We start from the raw sequence: 17,883 nt of genomic DNA on the forward strand, positions 1-17,883 counted from the left end.
ATGTATGAACTCAACCTATGTTATGTTAGAATGTTTGTTACTATATTTAGCATTAAGAAGTATCTTGTGTATTTAGTAAGAGTATTATCTTCTCCTAGATATGTGGATATAGGAGATCTCTGTATTCATGTATATATACTACTAGAAACATCAATAAACATTATCAGAAATATCCATTAAAATATCTTTGACATTGTATCAAGAGCCAACTCCGATTTCCTTTCCACTACCCCATTACTATAGGAATCGGAGCCTTTTTTTTTGGTGTTTGGTTTCTTTTTCTGGTCATATCATACTTTTTATTACCCTCTCCTACTTATCGTTCTTGTCTTTTTTGATCTAGTTCATTATTTGTGTTATATATCATAATGATAGACTTAACTACCAATAATGATTTTGTTGTTGTGCATTCCAATAACGATTCTGCGGTCATGTCTAATCTTTATATGAAAGAGATGTCCTCACTAATTACTCCAGAACGACTTGATGGTACTAATTACATCGAGTGGTCATTGAATGCGCAGAATAAGATCAGGGGCAAAAAACGTTAGGGCTTTATCTCTGGTACTAAGGTTGCTCCAACAAACATAAATTCTGAGGAATATGAAGCTTGGGAGGACGAGAACTGTCTAGTCAAGTCTTGGCTTCTTGATGCAATGACCAAGGACATCAGGTCAATTTTCCTTCGCTTATTTACGGCCAAGAAAATTTGGGATACTGCAAAACAAACTACTCTGTTAGCCAAGATGCATCGAAAGGTTATCAGCTATATTGTGAGGGAATTTATGTCCACCAAAATAGAGGTTTTGTTATTCCTTATTTTGGAAAACTGAAAAAAAAAAAATGGCAGGAATTTGACGCTATTGAAGACTGCACTATGGAGTGTGCTAATGACATTAAGAAATATACCACAAAGGTTAATTCTCAGCGTGTGTATGTTTTCTTGGCCGGTCTTGATTCTCATTTGGATGGGGTTCGTGGTCGTGTTCTTGCTATTAAGCCACTTCCGACATCTGATCGCTTATGCCATGGTTTGTGCTGAGGCGAATCGTCAAGATGCCATGCTTGGTGGGACATCTAATGAAGGGACTGCTATGGTGGCTCGAAAATCATTTGCTCGTCCTAATTCAAAGAAAGGAGTTCGTAAGTGTACCCATTGTAATGGTGATAACCATGTAGTTGACACCTGCTTTAAGCTACATGGTTATCTAGATTGGCATCCAAAGGGTAAGGCGTCTCCCATGTCTTCTAACTCTAGGCAGAGTTCAAGTTCAAGAGTCACTTAGTCACCTTCTTCTTGGACTTGTTGCCCAGTCAGGTATATCTAACTCTGCTCTTATTGCTTTTACTGGAAATAGTGATTGGATAATTGACACGGGTGCTACTGATCATATGACTTGCGATCGATATAAATTTAACCATTTCTCCTCTAGTTGTCCCAAATTAGTCATTACTAATGCTAATGGTGTGTCATCTCTAGTTGTTGGTATTGGCACTGTACCTTTGTCCCCTTATTTATCTATCCATGATGTTTTATTTATTCCGTCACTAAATTGTAACCTTCTCTCTGTTAGCCAATTAACCAAATGTAATAATTGTGTTGCCTTGTTCTTTTCCACTCACTGTATTTTTCAGAACACCCATACCGAGGAGAGGATTGGCAGTGGTAAACAAAGTGGAGGATTGTACTATCTGGAGGATGGTTTTCAACGGTCCAATCAAGGAGTACATGCTCATGTTATGAGTGACGATAAGGTTAATAAAAATAAAAACGAGATTTGGCTTTGGCATAGACGACTAGGACATCCCTTATTTGGTTATCTTAGGAGATTATTTTCCTCTTTATTTAATGGTTGTAGTCTTTCTGAGTTTGCTTGTGAAACCTGTGTAATGGCGAAAAGCCATCGTACTGTTTTCCCTTCGAGTAATAATAAATCTGTTGTTCCTTTTTCTTTAATGTTTGGGGCATAACGGGATGAAATGGTTTATTACTTTTGTCGATGACTGCACTCGGATGACCTGGGTATATTTTTTAAAACATAAAAATGATGTCTGTACAGTTTTTCCCCTTTTCCATCAAATGGTGCTCACATAGTTTAGCTTCTCTATAAAGGTTGTTCGCTCTGATAATGGGGGTGAGTATTTCAAAAAGGAATTGACTGGCTTTCTGCATTCGGCTGGTACTCTACATCAAACCTCTTGCCCTTATTCCCCTCGTCAAAATGGGGTTGCAGAACGAAAAAACAGACATCTTTTAGAGATTACTCGGTCTTTATTAATTGGTGGTCATGCCCCATCTCACTTATGGGGCGAAGCTTTGAACTCTACTATTTACTTAATGAATCGTACACCTTCTAGTGTTGTCCAATTTCGGAGACCCTTAGATGTGCTTTCTGATCACTATACGCTTCCGCCCATTGTTCATTTAGCACCCTATATCTTCGGGTGTGTGGTGTATGTTCACTTACATACACAACAACGCACCAAACTTAATCCACGTGCATTGAAGTGGGTCTTTGTTAGGTATGGCTCAACTCAGAAAGGTTATAAATGTTATCATCCATCGTCTAAATTTTTTTTTGTCTCAATGGATGCATTTTCCATGAACACGACCTTTTTTATATAGAGATCACTGATTCTTCACTTCAGGAGGAGAATAGAAATAAAATGCAGAATCATGATGATATAATGGTCTTTGATTTATTGGGACCACAATCACCTAGTGATAAAAACTCAATAGAAGAAGTCGATGCAACTTCCACTGAGTGCTCAAATGAAGAATGTGAAGATCAAATCCATGATAGTACAGTACCTCCTACAACGGATCCACTAATCCAATATTCTCTAGAAGACCCCTTAGAGGTATCGCCTGACTCTATTATTGTTGATTCTAATATTCATGATGTTAACCTACATAGTCTTATTATTGATTATAATATTCATGATGTTAACTTACCTAGTCTTAATTTTGAACGAGTTCAATATCATCTTCCACCTCGATCTAACCGTGGCCAACCACCAATTAAATATGAACCTGATCCTAAAGCTAAAGTGAAATATCCCATAACCAATCATGTGTCATCCCACAAGTTGTCCAAGTCATATGCATCTTATGTACTCCAGTTATCATCTGTCTCTATTCCTAGTAAAATGCGAGAAGCTTTAGCAGATTCTAGATGGACCAAAGCTATGGCAGAAGAAATGGCAGCATTGAAAAAGAATGCCACTTGGGAACTTATAATCTTACCAAATGGAAAGAAGACAGTGGGGGTGCAGATGGGTATTTATAGTCAAGCTCAAAGTAGATGGGGCTATTGAGAGATAGAAAGCTCGGCTGGTTGTGAAAGGGTATACACAATCTTATGGTGTGGATTATAAAGAAACTTTTGCACTAGTTGCTAAACTCAATACTGTGAGAGTACTTTTGTCATTAACAGCTAACAAAGATTGGCCTCTTCTTCAGTTTGATATAAAAAAATGCTTTCCTGCATGGAGATCTTACTGAAGAAGTATATATGGATCCTCCCCCAGATATACCAGAATACTCAGATACAACAATGGTCTGTAAACTAAAGAAGGCATTGTATGGGTTAAAATAGTCTCCAAGAGCTTGGTTCGACAGGTTCACCAAGTCTATGAAGAAGTTTGGCTACAAACAAAGCAACTCGGATCACACTTTGTTTTTAAAACACAGAAGAGGTAAAATTACTGCTTTGATTATCTATATTGATGATATGGTGGTGACTGGTGATGTTCATAAGGAGATTTCTAGTTTACAACAGTATCTAGCTTCTAAGTTTGAAATGAAACAACTCGGAGACCTTAAATATTTCCTTGGGATTGAGGTAGCCCGATCAAAAAATGGTATTTTCTTATCCCAGCGGAAATATATTCTTGATTTATTATCTGAGACCGAATGCTTTCGGATGTAAGCCGATTGATACTCCCATTGAAGCGTAACCACAAGTCGCTTTACGTGTTTGAATGCAACTCCTACCGATAAGGGTAGATATCAGAAGTTTGTAGGGAAACTCATCTATTTATCGCATACCAGGCCAGATATTGCGTATGCGGTTAGTGTCGTGAGTCAATTCATGCATGACCCACGTAAACCTTATATGGATGCTGTAGAGCGCATATTGAGATATTTGAAATCTGCTCCGGGTAAAGGCTTATTGTTCTCGAAACATGATCACCTAAAAATAGAAAGCTACAGTGATGCAGATTGGGCAGGCTCAGCCTACAACAGAAGGTCTATCTCAAGATACCTCACTTTTGTAGGTGGAAACCTTGTGACTTGGAGGAGTAAAAAACAGCCACTAGTATCGAGATCAAGTGCTGAAGCTGAATATAGAGGTATGGCATATGGGGTATGTGAGTTGTTATGGTTGAGAAACTTGTTGATGGACTTGGGTGTTAAACCAAAAGTGGAAATGAACCTGTATTGTGACAATACGTCAGCTATAGAGATAGCTTATAATCCTGTTCAACATGATCAGACGAAGCATGTGGAGATTGATAGACATTTTATCAAAGAGAAACTTGAAGCTGGAATTATTACTTTTCCATTTGTCAAGTCTGAAGACCAACTAGCAGATGTTCTTACTAAAGCAGTGGCTAGCAAGGTGTTTAATGATTCTCTTGTCAAGTTGGGTATGTGCGATATCTACGCACTAACTTGACAAGATGCTGAAATAAGGTAGAGCGCGGTAGCCCTTTCTGATATCATATCTAAGCTTTTACTCTTACTCTACTAGAGGTTCGTCAAGACAAGAGCGCAGGGCGCGCCCTTGTCCAGGCATATCCAAGTGTGGGCTGCACTTACTCTACTGGAGGTTCGTCAAGACAAAAGCGAGGGGAGCCTTTGTCCAGGATTATCCAAGCGTGTGGTGCGCTTACTCTTTTCAAGTTGGGCATGTGTATATCCACGCACCAACTTGAGGGGGAGTGTTAGAATATTTGTGACTATATTTAGTATTAAGAAGTATCTTGTGTATTTAGTAAGAGTATTATCTTCTCCTAGATATGTGGATCTAGGAGATCTCTGTATTCATGTATACATACTACTAGAAACATCAATAAACATTATCAGAAATATCCATTAAAACATCTTTGACATGTTCAAGAGCTTGAACAATGAAAGACTTGACTTTAGAGTTCGATCTGGGTTTCATCATTGTCGACAGAAAAAAGGGAGTGTTTTCATTTCCTTTGTTTGTTGACCAAATCCCATCTTTCTTAGGTCGATATTTTGCCTTTGTTTTGGCTTTTCATTAGCCTAAAGGTTCAAGAGTAGGCGCGCTCCCCCTTTCCATTTAATCACTAACAAAACCTACCTTTCAATTCGACTTAACGAAACGACTTCGACTTTAGAATAATCAATCGAACAGCCAAGGTAAGGACCTGTTCATAATCCCTATTCAAATTGCTTGCTTGACTGATTAAGGTGGTTTTTTTTCCTGTTGTTCCAGTCAATGTGGCTCTTGCTTGAGCCGGGAAGTACAGAAGGCACAGAGGTGAGAAGTGTTTAGATTATAGAGACTGGTCCTGATTTTTAGGAAACACAATTAATTGGGACTTTTAGTTTCGGCAGTTTTTTCTCCTATTTTTTCTTAATCCCCTACTGATGTGGACACCCTTTATGCGCTCTAAAAGGGACTGCTATTATATATATATATATATATATATATATATATATATATATATATATATATATATATATATAAGATAATTGAGTTTATTGGTTTAGTACCATTGTGACCAAGTACTGCATTAAAAGCCCACAGTAGTGTTTGTAGGCTTTCTATTACTAGAGGCCTACCAATATTTGTAAAGCCTGGCAAGTGAAGCCTAATAGGCTAATACTATTATTCCAACTCAACTAATTATTATATATTTTTACTTCTAAATATTGATGCATTCTTCTAAATATTCATGTTGCTATGCTTATTGTTCATCCCTACGATACAGTCGTGAAGGGAATATATAAAGAAGATTTAAGATAAGTAACAAGGAAATTATTGCAACAATCCAGCACTAGGAAATACAACACCTACTCAATGCCTTTGAGTTTTCAATAGAGTACCCTAAGGCTGAGTCCAATGGTGCATCCATCCTCTATCTCCATTCCACCAAAAAACTTCTACGCCACTTCAAGTGGCGCCGTTTGGATTGGTGGGGACACAAAACAATTTTGGTCATAATTAGTTTCTGACTTGGTGAGGACACAAAACAATTGACTCCATTCCACGCCACTTCAAGTGGTGTCTTTTGGGTTTTTACAAATCACGCCATTTCAAATGGCATGGAATGCACTCTCTATTCCACAATAACACTCTCTGTATATGGAGAGTTATATTGAGATAGGAGGAGAAAACCACCGCCACTCCCTCTGCTTTTGAGAGAATAGGGAGCCATTTCACCCAGCCTAAGAGGCCCATTTTTACAAATTCTCCTGCCATTCTTAAAGTGGTAAGTTATATAAAGCCACATTGGCGTCCAATCATTCTTTTATGATCCAAGCCACACTTGGGCCCATTGGAAGTATGGAACCAGTGCATGGATTCTTCAACGTAAATGCGGAGTACAATAAGTGTAGCTCTTTAGTGAAAAAAAAAAAAATCATCATGTGAGCACGCCATTGGCTCTCATACAAATGTGTGCAGGCTTATTATAATTTCTCTTTGTATGGAAGCTTAGATTCATCAATTAGTTGACTTTTAAGTAGTTGAGTACTTGAGTTCACTAAACAACACAAAAAATTCCTCAAACTAATGTACTGATATCAACTTTTGCAAATTCAACCCTCAGCCAGTGTCACATATGCTCTTGAATTTTATAAAATATGTATACCGGCCTCCTTTGATTGAAAATTAGTTTAGTTATTCAGTTTATTTAAGTTGAAAAACCTGAGAACATATGTCACATATATGCTTCAAATAATATACAGTAATCATTTGGATAGGTCCAATGATTGAATATAATTTGGGCTATTCTTAGGTTTATTCCTCCCTATACAATTATACATTATCTTTATTTTTTGTCAGTTACATTCTTTGTTTTCTTCTTACGATTCCAAATCTTTATGGAATCACCAAAGATTTAAGTTGAGAAATTTATAACTTGTTTACATTATTATTATTATATGATTTTTGAATGCAACAGTTCCATTAACGGTTAACCTGCGGGGTTGTTGGTTGTTAGTAGATTCAGATGCGCCATACTAGATTAAGATTTTCATTTTCCTTTCATTTTTTGAGATTAAGAAACGGCGGCCTTCGAAACAAATGAAAATTCTAAATTGGGTTTTCATGTTAATTATGTTGATATAAGAGGGGTTGCAATACGATGAATAAGAATGCAAGAGAATAGGAGTATCAATTCAGTGACTTCAAGGTGGAGAATCAGCTATCTTTTAAGCAAAATTTCTCCCCTTCAATAGCAACCGCGAACCCACAATGGAGTTTATAGAAATATGTTCTCAGATACAATGAAGTCCCAATCAATAGTTCATTTAGTGTCGGATTGTGTATTGTGTATGATCTGACTCAACCGAAAAACACGTACTCTTTAAAAGAACTGATCGACGATATGATGCCAATGATTAACAATGAAATTGGGTTTCGGTGTATTAAAGAGAGAATGTTTTATGGTTGAATCTATTTGTGCCGATCAGTGAAGTGTATCTAATTATAAAGCCCACTCAAAAGGTGTTGGACTGTTCGGAGAGGTGTCAAGTCCTTTAGACACACCCTTGAACAGTTGAACAGATGTTGTGATGATGGTTCGAAGAAGCACCGGTTCAACAAAACCGCATCACTAGCACTACTCCCAAAAGACACATGCACCGTTTCATATAATTTAACAGTGAGCGAGTCTCAAGGACAAATCGTCTGAAAAAGTAATTGTAGAAGACACATTTTTTTTTAATCATTCAGAAGGACCGGGTGGATGAAAGTTCAAGTATACCCTTGACGTAAAATAAAAAATGGGTCGGATAGATAAAAGGTCAAGTATACCCCTGACCCAGTGTATATAGTATGAACAATTATTGTTCATATACAAAACATGCGAGCTCATTATTCATACCTATTGGAGTATGAACACTCATTGTTCATACCTCATATATTGTTTATACCTATTGTAAAGTATGAGCAATAATTGTTCATACCTACTAGAGTATGAACAAAGCGTGTTCATCTCTATTGGAGCTATGAACCATTGTTCATAGTTCATGACTATTAACAATCATTGTTCATAGTCCAATTCTAGTATGAACAAAGAATATTCATAGCTAATGATTATGAACATTGATTGTTCATAGTACAGTATGGACTATGAATAGTTGTTCATAGCTATGAACAATGAGTGTTCATAGCTACCGAACTGTGAACAATCACTGTTCATAGTCCAATTGTGATATAAACAAAGAATGTTTATAGCTCATGACTATGAACAATCAGTATGAACAAAGAATATTCATAGTTCATGACTATGAACATTGATTGTTCATAGTATAATATTGACTATGAACACTCTATGAATAATGAGTGTTCAAAGCTACCAAACTATGAAGAATCACTGTTCATAGACCAATTGTGGTATGAACAAAAAATATTCATAGCTCATGACTATGAACATTGATTGTTTATAGTACATTATGGATTATGAACACTCATTGTTCATAGCTTATAACTATGAACAGTGATTGTTCATAGTTCGGTAGCTATGAATACTCATTGTTCATAGCTTATAACTATGAACAATGAGTATTCATAGCTACCGAACTATGAACAATCACTGTTCATAGTCCAATTGTGATATAAACAAAGAATGTTCATAGCTCATGACTATGAACAATCAGTATGAACAAAGAATATTCATAGCTCATGACTATGAACAATCATTGTTCACAGTTCAATTGTGGTATGAACAAAGAATATTCAATACTCATGACTATGAACATTGATTGTTTATAGTACATTATGGATTATGACCACTCATTGTTCATAGCTCATAGCTATGAACAATGAGTATTTATAGCTACCGAACTATGAACAATCACTGTTCATAGTCCAATTGTGATATGAACAAAGAATGTTCATAACTCATGACTATAAATAATCATTGTTCATAGTCCAATTGTGGTATGAACAAAGAATATTCATAGCTCATGACTATGAACATTGATTGTTCATAGTACAGTATGGACTATGAACACTCATTGTTCATAGCTACCGAACTATGAACAATCACTGTTCATAATCCAATTGTGATATGAACAAAGAATATTCATAGCTCATGACTATGAACAATCATTGTTCATAGTCCAATTGTGGTATGAACAAAGAATATTCATAGCTTATGGCTATGAACATTGATTGTTCATAGTAAGTACAGTATGGACTATGACCACTCATTGTTCATTGATTGTTCATAGCTACCGAACTATGAACAATCACTGTTCATAGATCAATTGTGATATGAACAGAGAATGTTCATAGCTCATGACTATGAACAAGCATTGTTCATAGTCCAATTGTTCTAGAGTTTGGTCAATCGGTTAATTATCATATCAAAGACTCCTTCACTGATTTGAGGTAATTGTTCATAGCTCATGTGCTATTTGAGGTAATTGGGCGACCAGTTGTGACTTTGATTGGAAGACAAGGTCTACCTATTTTAGAGCAGAAATGACACCTTATATTATGTCATTCATTATTATTGCGCCATGACACCATGGTGTACAGTTTAAACTGACGGATGGTAGACCTCCTTCACTGGCTAACTAACTCTACTGTCGAGTTCAGACTCAAGTCTCAACAAAGCCAATCGCTCAATCAAAGGTCCGAACATTCAATACCCAAACTTCCACCTTACATAAAAAAACCAAATACCCATTTCAATTAACATCACAAAAAAAGTATTTTATTCACTCTTGTTTCTCATTGTATATCTAGTTTCTATGTATGTGATAAAGGCATGAAGAGGTATGTTTGAGAATGAAAAACGAGGCTGAATTTGAGAATGTTCAGATTCAAGAAGCAATCAAGGCGAAATCAGTCTCTCAAAGCCTTAAAAAAACACTTATTCACTACTTATATTGAACCAATAGACAAACATGAGAATGTTTCATTAAACCTTTTTGAAAACAAGCTTGATAGATCAAAATTGAAATATCCGCCCTTAAGATTCGAAGGTTCGTCGAACAACAATCGTGTTTCCAAGTTTCTACTTCCACCGTTCATTTTCTTCTTTCAAAGATAGTGAAGTCTAGTTTATAATACGGAAGGGTAAAAGTGGGATTTAAATAAAAGAAGAAAACTGAACCAATTTATTTTGTCCTTGGGGGTTATTTTTATTTAAAGATTGGGTTCATGGGTTATTAAATCCTGAGATCTGGTTTTGCGAGTGATTTAGAAAAAACCCTGTCCTACAGAGTTATTTTGACTCAAAATTGGGCTTTCAGCCCAATTTCTTGATAATTTAAATGGTTGTATAACTGTTAACCTCCACCAAACCAAACCAAAAACATAAACTGGTAAACCAATTTTGTCTATGTGCCACCAATTCAAGAGCCAATCCATTCAAACTCACATTTTTTTTTGCTTGGTAAAGTTAATAATATGAAAAAGAAAAATTTGAGTTACAAAATTGGGTGGGTTCTGTGTGTGAGCAAACCCTTTCAAGCTAAACTAGTACTTAAACTAGAGTCCATTCCTTAAAAGATGTATGGAGCTCTGTACAGGGAGACTTAACAAAATCTATAGTAGACTTGGTGTGGAACCTCCCAAGTGTGTAGCCAAGTCGGTCTATCCACATGAATCTCCATATGCCCAAGATGCATAGATGCACCAACCTTTGAAGCACAATCTACTAAGAAATTGGTTTCTCTGAAAACATGTGTGATGAGCATAGAGTTCACCGCATGTTGTATGTCATTCCATTGAGCCTGAAGTGTCCAAGGAACAGAATTTGTGGCAAATGTCGTGACAGCAGCAAGGGAGTCAGATTCCAACCCAATGGCAGTCCAACCTCTTTCAATTATATTGTCGTTTCAGCACCCTCGATGATAGCATAACATTCTGCATTGTAGTTAGTATCAACTCCAATGCTCTTACACTGAACAAGAAGGAATTCTCCATTGGCATTTCTACAAGTGATCCCGATTCCCGAGGGACCTGGGTTGCTGAAAGAAGCTCTGTCAGTGTTAATCTTGATGATATTGTCGATCGGTGGAATCCAAGTGCAAGATTTAATCCTTGGTGTGTGTCATGGCCTTCTTGTTATATTCCTGAATGCAAGAATGCTTGTATCATGCATTGTTATTTGAGTGTCCTTTGTGTAGTGCAAGCAACTTGTAATCTCATAAAGAACTTACATTGATTCAAATCAACGAGTTTATCTTCATAAGTGGTTTTATTTCTTTGCTTCCAAATGGCTACCATTCTTCCCACAAGAGCTGAGTTCCAGATATGGCTAACCATGGGACTCCAGTGTTTAGCTTGTTTCAAACCCCCACCATCAGAGAGATAATAGGTTGTTGGGTCCGAAATGCACTTGCAATCCACTCCCAAAGGTGCACCGCGAATGGGCACTCCCACAAGATATGATCCAGAGTTTCATTATATTTAACCCCCCATATCCCCCTACCATCTGTAGCGGCATTTTTTCTGAGAGAGCTTCCATGTCGTAGCTGAGGTTCTTGGATGTATAAAATGTTAGAACAATAGATTTGCACAAATCCATTGAGATATGAATGAGTAATTTGTCTATCAAGTTACCCCACTTGAGATGAAATGAGTTTCTCTTGAAACAGTACGCAAAGTGAGAAAAACCTTTCTGAAAGGGTGCACTGGTTCTAAACAGTACATTATGCCAAAAAGGTGCGACCTTTGGAAATGTGCACTGGTTCGAAATAGTGCATCATGCCAAACAGGTGTGACCTTTCAAAATAGGCACTGGTTCGAAACAGTGCTTTATGCCAAAATGGTGTGTCCTTTCGAAACATGTGACCTTTCAAAGAGTTGCTTACTTTTTCCCAAGAGTCACTGTGTTGTTTCGAAGAGGCACCACTCACCTATAAATAGTGGATGAATTTGGAGAGAAAGACACACTAGATCACACAGAGTTCTGATCTTTCTCTTCTCCCCCTGTTCTTAGTGAAATACTATGTTGTGTTCGTTGATTCTGTAGAATTGAAGTGCTACCTTTCTATAGAAGGAAATTCGTTCTATCTTGGGAGGCAGTTTCCCATTAACCTTCAAGTACCATGAGGGGGAAAATCTGTCTTAAGGACATAGTGTATATACACTAGGCTCGAATTTAATTAAGAAGTACAAGACACGTACAAGATAAAAGGTTTGTATAGTTTGGTAATTAGTAAAGAGTAAGTACAATTAAGTTGTATATTCCTAACAACTTAAGACAAATTTTTCTTTGGTAAATTAAGTTTATTCGTTGAACTAAATGTTTGTTCATGATATATTTGTTATATCAATTTGATTTTCTTGTTTACTTAACAATAAGTATATTTTTGAAATAAGTTTTCTACATAAAATATTTCCAAATACCCTTAGCCCAGTTAACCTTTGGCCTTTTCCTTCTAATGGCTTCAAAGGCTGATTTAGTTGAAAAACAACCTTTATTGTCATTACGTGCACCACACTTGGTAATCGAGAGTTCTAGATTTGGTTCTCAGAACTGACCTTAAGTCCACCCCCATATGAGCTAGAATTTGTTGGAGTTGTTGTGGAAGTTTGAGTTCATTGTTGACAATTAGTCGGATGACCCTCATAATACACCCTTTGAGATCTATATATAGACCTGAGTTACATTATCTGTTGAAGTGACTAATTTCCCAGCCAATTGTCCCTCCACAGGTCAATTGACTCGATCACCATTGCCAATAATCCATTGGCTTCTTGCTTTAACCTCAGCTAGGGCTATCTTGATACATGTCCAGATAAAAGTCACATTATAGTAAGATATTAGGTTATCTCCACTTGTAAAGTATTTATGTCTCATAAAGAGGGAGAAATCATCATTGCTTGTAAGAATTGACCAAGGTAACTTCATGAGCATTGAAAGGTTAATCTCCCTTAGCCTTTTGATGCCAAGTTCACCTTCATCTAAAGGTTTACATGTTTTGTCCCAACTGGTAGTTATAGTCTTTTTTGTCGAAGGGTCTCCAGTCCAAAGAAAGTTTCTAATGATAGTTTCAACTTCTTTAATGATGGACACCGGCCATTTGTAAATAGCCATGTTGTAAATGGGGATATTGCATAGGACAGATTTCATCAAAATAGCCCCGCATTGAAAAAAAAAAAATTTTGCCCTTCCAACTAGTCAGTCTTTTCTTGATTTTATCTAGCACTAGAGAGAGTCTGGTTTTGCTGTCCTAAAATACTATGTCCTAGCTGTCCATACTCAGTGTGTACCGTCGGTTTGCATTGAAATACACAAGGACATTTGTGTGTAAATCTTGAGGTATTATATAAGCAGTTGTGATCTATTTTGGATAAGGTCCATTTTTTTTTTTTGATAATAACTTATATATTTATCATAGAAACTAGATCATAACCGGCACATCATTGTTTGACAGTAGACATTGTGGTAGTTGACTCACAAGCTGCTGATGGTAGATCCATTTTGCAAGCTCATGTGCCTCACTATTTCCTACCCTACTGATCCAACTATACTTACAAAACAAAAAGGAGGAGCTTAGGTTTTTTACATAATCCCTTAAACATGCATACGTCCAAGAACATGAAGGACTGTTCAGAGCTTGGATGACCTCAGCACAGTCTCCTTCTATCAGCACTTCCTTCCACCCTTTAGCTTTTGCTAGCAAAATAGCCACCTCTGCTGCCTCCATTTCAGCTTCTGCTGCAGACCTAGCTTTATATCTTCTTACTGCTGCGCCTACCACCTTGCCTTCATTGTCCCACCTAATGAATGGTGCCACTTCCCCATCATCCAGCTTGTAACCTTGTAGGAAGCATCAAACCTGATGATAATGCAGTCATTAGGGATGATAGGAAATAGTGTATCTAGAGAAGAATTCTTATCTTGCTTTAAAGAGAAACTAGGGAGAGTTGGGATCTTGTTTTCCAGACATTCTACAGCCACTCCTGCATAGCATTTCTCTGCCTCCATATCACTTTTTCTTATAGTTCTTTCTCTATTAGGCCTCTTATGTTCAAACTTAGCTTCGTTCCTTGTTATCCATATGTTGTACATTAGATAACAAGCTTTGATGCCAGCCTGCACTTCCACTTGGTCCTTGCTGTGACACCACCTGATGAATTTTGTGACCCAAGCTTTGCTGTCATTATGCCCTTGGTTCTCCATTCTCAGCCCAAGAGCTGAGGTGAACCACATGGCTCTAGACCACTCACATTCAAAAAACAAGTGTATATCATTCTCTGTTGTCTTGAAACACAGAGGGCAATCAAAGTCCCCCTTCATTCTTCTCATTTCCAGCATGTTCCCCATAGGTAAGGCATACATATATGCCTTCCACAGGAACAATTGAACATTTGCTGGTAGTTTGGTTTTCCAGAGGAGCTTAATGGTCTGGGAATTGAAGCTAGAGCTCTGCCATGCCTCTTTCTCCTTTGTGATAAATTTGTAAGCAGATTTTACTGAAAACTTTCCATCCTTGTCCTCACTCCACACCATCTTGTCCTTGCCAAGACCCAAAGGTCTCACAATAATGTCTTTTATTCTTATAACTAGATGGGGTGGGAGACAAGCTGCAAGCTTATCCTCATCCCACCCAGACCCATCCTCTTTAAACAACTCAGCCACATGGAGATTATTTAGGTTGGAATTTTCCACTCCTAACTCCCTTAGAGTCCTGGGTTTGCCATTCATACAGACCCAAGGATCATTCAGGATAGAAGTGGAGGTTCCACTATGTATCCCCCAGATCAAGCCTCCACTTATTATATTAAAGGTTTTATGTATGCCTTTCCAAAAGTAGGAGGCATATCCAGGAGGTTTCCAAATGTCCCCAATCCAGTTTTTTCCATATATGCTAGCAAGAGTTTTTGTCCAAATGGAGTGTATGTCCGTAGCTGCTTTCCAAGGCAGCTTGGATATCATAGCAAAGTTCATATCTTTCATCTTCCTGAACCCCAATCCTCCTTGAGACTTGGGTTTACATAAGTTGTCCCACCCAATGGTATGGACACTTTTTGATTCCTCAGTGCCATGCCAAAAGAAATCCCTACATGCTCTGTCTATCTTTTGACAAGTAGACTCAGGGAGCATGTAGGTGGCCATAGCATATAAGGGAGTGGCTTGCACCACAGATTGTATCATGGTAGCTCTACCAGCTTGTGAGAGGACCTTAGCCTTCCACCCTTTGATTTTACTGTGTATTTTATCCACCAAATAATCAAAGTCCTCAGCCTTTTTTTTGTGAGAGCATGATAGGAATCCCCAGGTACTTGTCTTTTGGGTCAAAAGCCCTCATCCTCCAAAACTTTTTCAACTTTATTTTATTTCTAAAATTAATATTTCTACTAAAAATATACTAGACTTTTCTAAATTAATGTTCTGACCAGAAGCATCACAGTACTCTTGAAGAATCTTCTTGAGGTAGCCTCCATCCTCAAGATTGCCTTTAGTAAAAAGAATCAGATCATCCGCATATAGCAGATGAGTAATAGAAGGAGAGGACCTTCTAATCTTGATCCCATGGATCTTCTCTTCCAACTCAGTCTTGGCAAACTCAATAACACGACCCTCACATAAAAACCAAAGTTATTTATACCATCATATTTTGGAAATTTCCAACAAATTATATTACCGCAAATTCTAAGCTGGTTTTGCTTGAGAGTCCACAACATTTGCTACAAATAATTACTTTGGTCTTACTATGAGTGAATTGAAATTACAAGCTTAATTGTTACTTTAGAAATTCCCCTTTTATTTAGTTGCGGTTCAATCTAGACTTGTACGCATTGAAATAAAACTCTATATTAGAAACTTGAGTGACTTAATTATTTGAGAAATGTTCATCTCTAGAATTAACATTGATTAATGTAGAAATGTTCATCTCTAGAATCTGAGAACGATTGTTTCAGATTTAGAAATGCAATCATGGACTCATGGCATGTGTTAAGATACCGTATATTAATAGCATCTCATGAGTTAGGAAACATATATATAATCTTATGTAAGTTAAACATGTATATAGCCATATGTAAGATAGGAAAGTAAATCCCTTGATTTAGTGCTTGATTGATTAGATGGATAGGTTGTACTACTCTATTTATAGAGCACATTCTCTCAATGAAAAACATCACCGAGTATTTCCTCATTGTTTATTTTATCAGCATGCATGAAAAAGAAAAGAAAAATATATAATAAGCAAAATATATATATTTGAAATTACATTGAGAGACTCTAGCCCGAAAGCTCATCAACCCGGACACTAGTCGGAAAGCTCTCACCGATGTGCCATCTTAAGTAGTAAACCCACCGCCTCCAAAATATAACATATATTTACTCGTGCTGGCTGTGTAACGAACGTAAAATGAGTCAATTGTTGATCGAATTAGAGGTGGATTTCTACTGAATTGACTTTTAAAACTAGCTGGACCAAACAACTGTCTTTTGTACTCACCTGCCTTGAAGTCTCGGCACATGGAGGGGTCTTCTACTCTTGCCGATTTTCAATATTATGCAATTTATAGACTTTTGATTATTTATTATTGGCTAACTTTTTCTATTGTTATTTCGTTGTTTTTCAAATGTGTACAAGGAATGTATGCATATCACTATATCATTCAGTTGCGATTGTCACAACAACTTGAAGTTTCATGAAAACTAGTTAAATACTTACTCGAGCCCGTTATATGTTATATGAACTCTAAATGAATTTCACCACTAAAAATGAATTTATATGATGAATTGAGGGCTGATTTTTGGTGAAGATATGATAGTTTTGTCATAATAGAGAATCTTCTTATAAAAAATCAGCCCAAATGAAAATGTTTAATATTGTCAAAAGTTGTTTTGAAATTTAAAAAATCTAGATTGTTGGATAATTTTATAACACTATAAGCAAATTTTAATACGTTTAGACATCTTCAAATGTACTGATTTTTTATAAGGATGATCTATATTGTGGAAAGAACATCTCCACCAAAAATCATCTTCCAATTCATTATTTTTCATGGTGGAGTTTCTTTAGAGTTCGTAGAGTTCATATAAGAGGATACTTAAATATATAAAAATATAATATTATTGTCACCGTAACTAATTACTTCACAGAAAAAAGAAATAAAAGAAATAAGTTATCCAATATATTTTTAAAATCTGGTATTATAACATCTAATTTGATTTAATTTATTTTTTTTTGATAAAAAGAATACACTTCCAAAACTATTGGGGGAGAGCTTCCTACATTTCTTACATCCATACATAAAATAAACAGCGACTTTGCTAATTTAATTTCAGGTACATCTAAAGTTCAGCTATATCAAATGTACGTTTATAGAATCTATGCAGTTGATAGTTTCAATTTGCTAACGACAAGTCCTAAAGACCTAAACTACTAATGATGTGTTTGGTAATGAGGTTCAGGTTTCACACGCACGTACGTGGTGCAAGTTAAAACAGGTATATGGCGTGTCTCTTGGTAATTACATAGGGCAAAGAATATTCTGACGACAATATTTGCATGCGTGCCAGTGGCAGCCTCTGATTCAAGAAATCATGAGCATTTTCCTTTTTTCCCAATCATGGAGGCTGGCTTTGTTATTCCTACATAAATTATTAGGAAAAACCAAAATGTTGTTTCTAGGCGGTTTGTCCTTGATTCATCCACTTGTTTTTCTTTAAATTTCCTTTTTTCTTTTAGGCAGTTAT

This window comes from Coptis chinensis, chromosome 9, assembly GCF_015680905.1.
Source record: "Coptis chinensis isolate HL-2020 chromosome 9, ASM1568090v1, whole genome shotgun sequence".
Taxonomy (NCBI): domain Eukaryota; kingdom Viridiplantae; phylum Streptophyta; class Magnoliopsida; order Ranunculales; family Ranunculaceae; genus Coptis; species Coptis chinensis.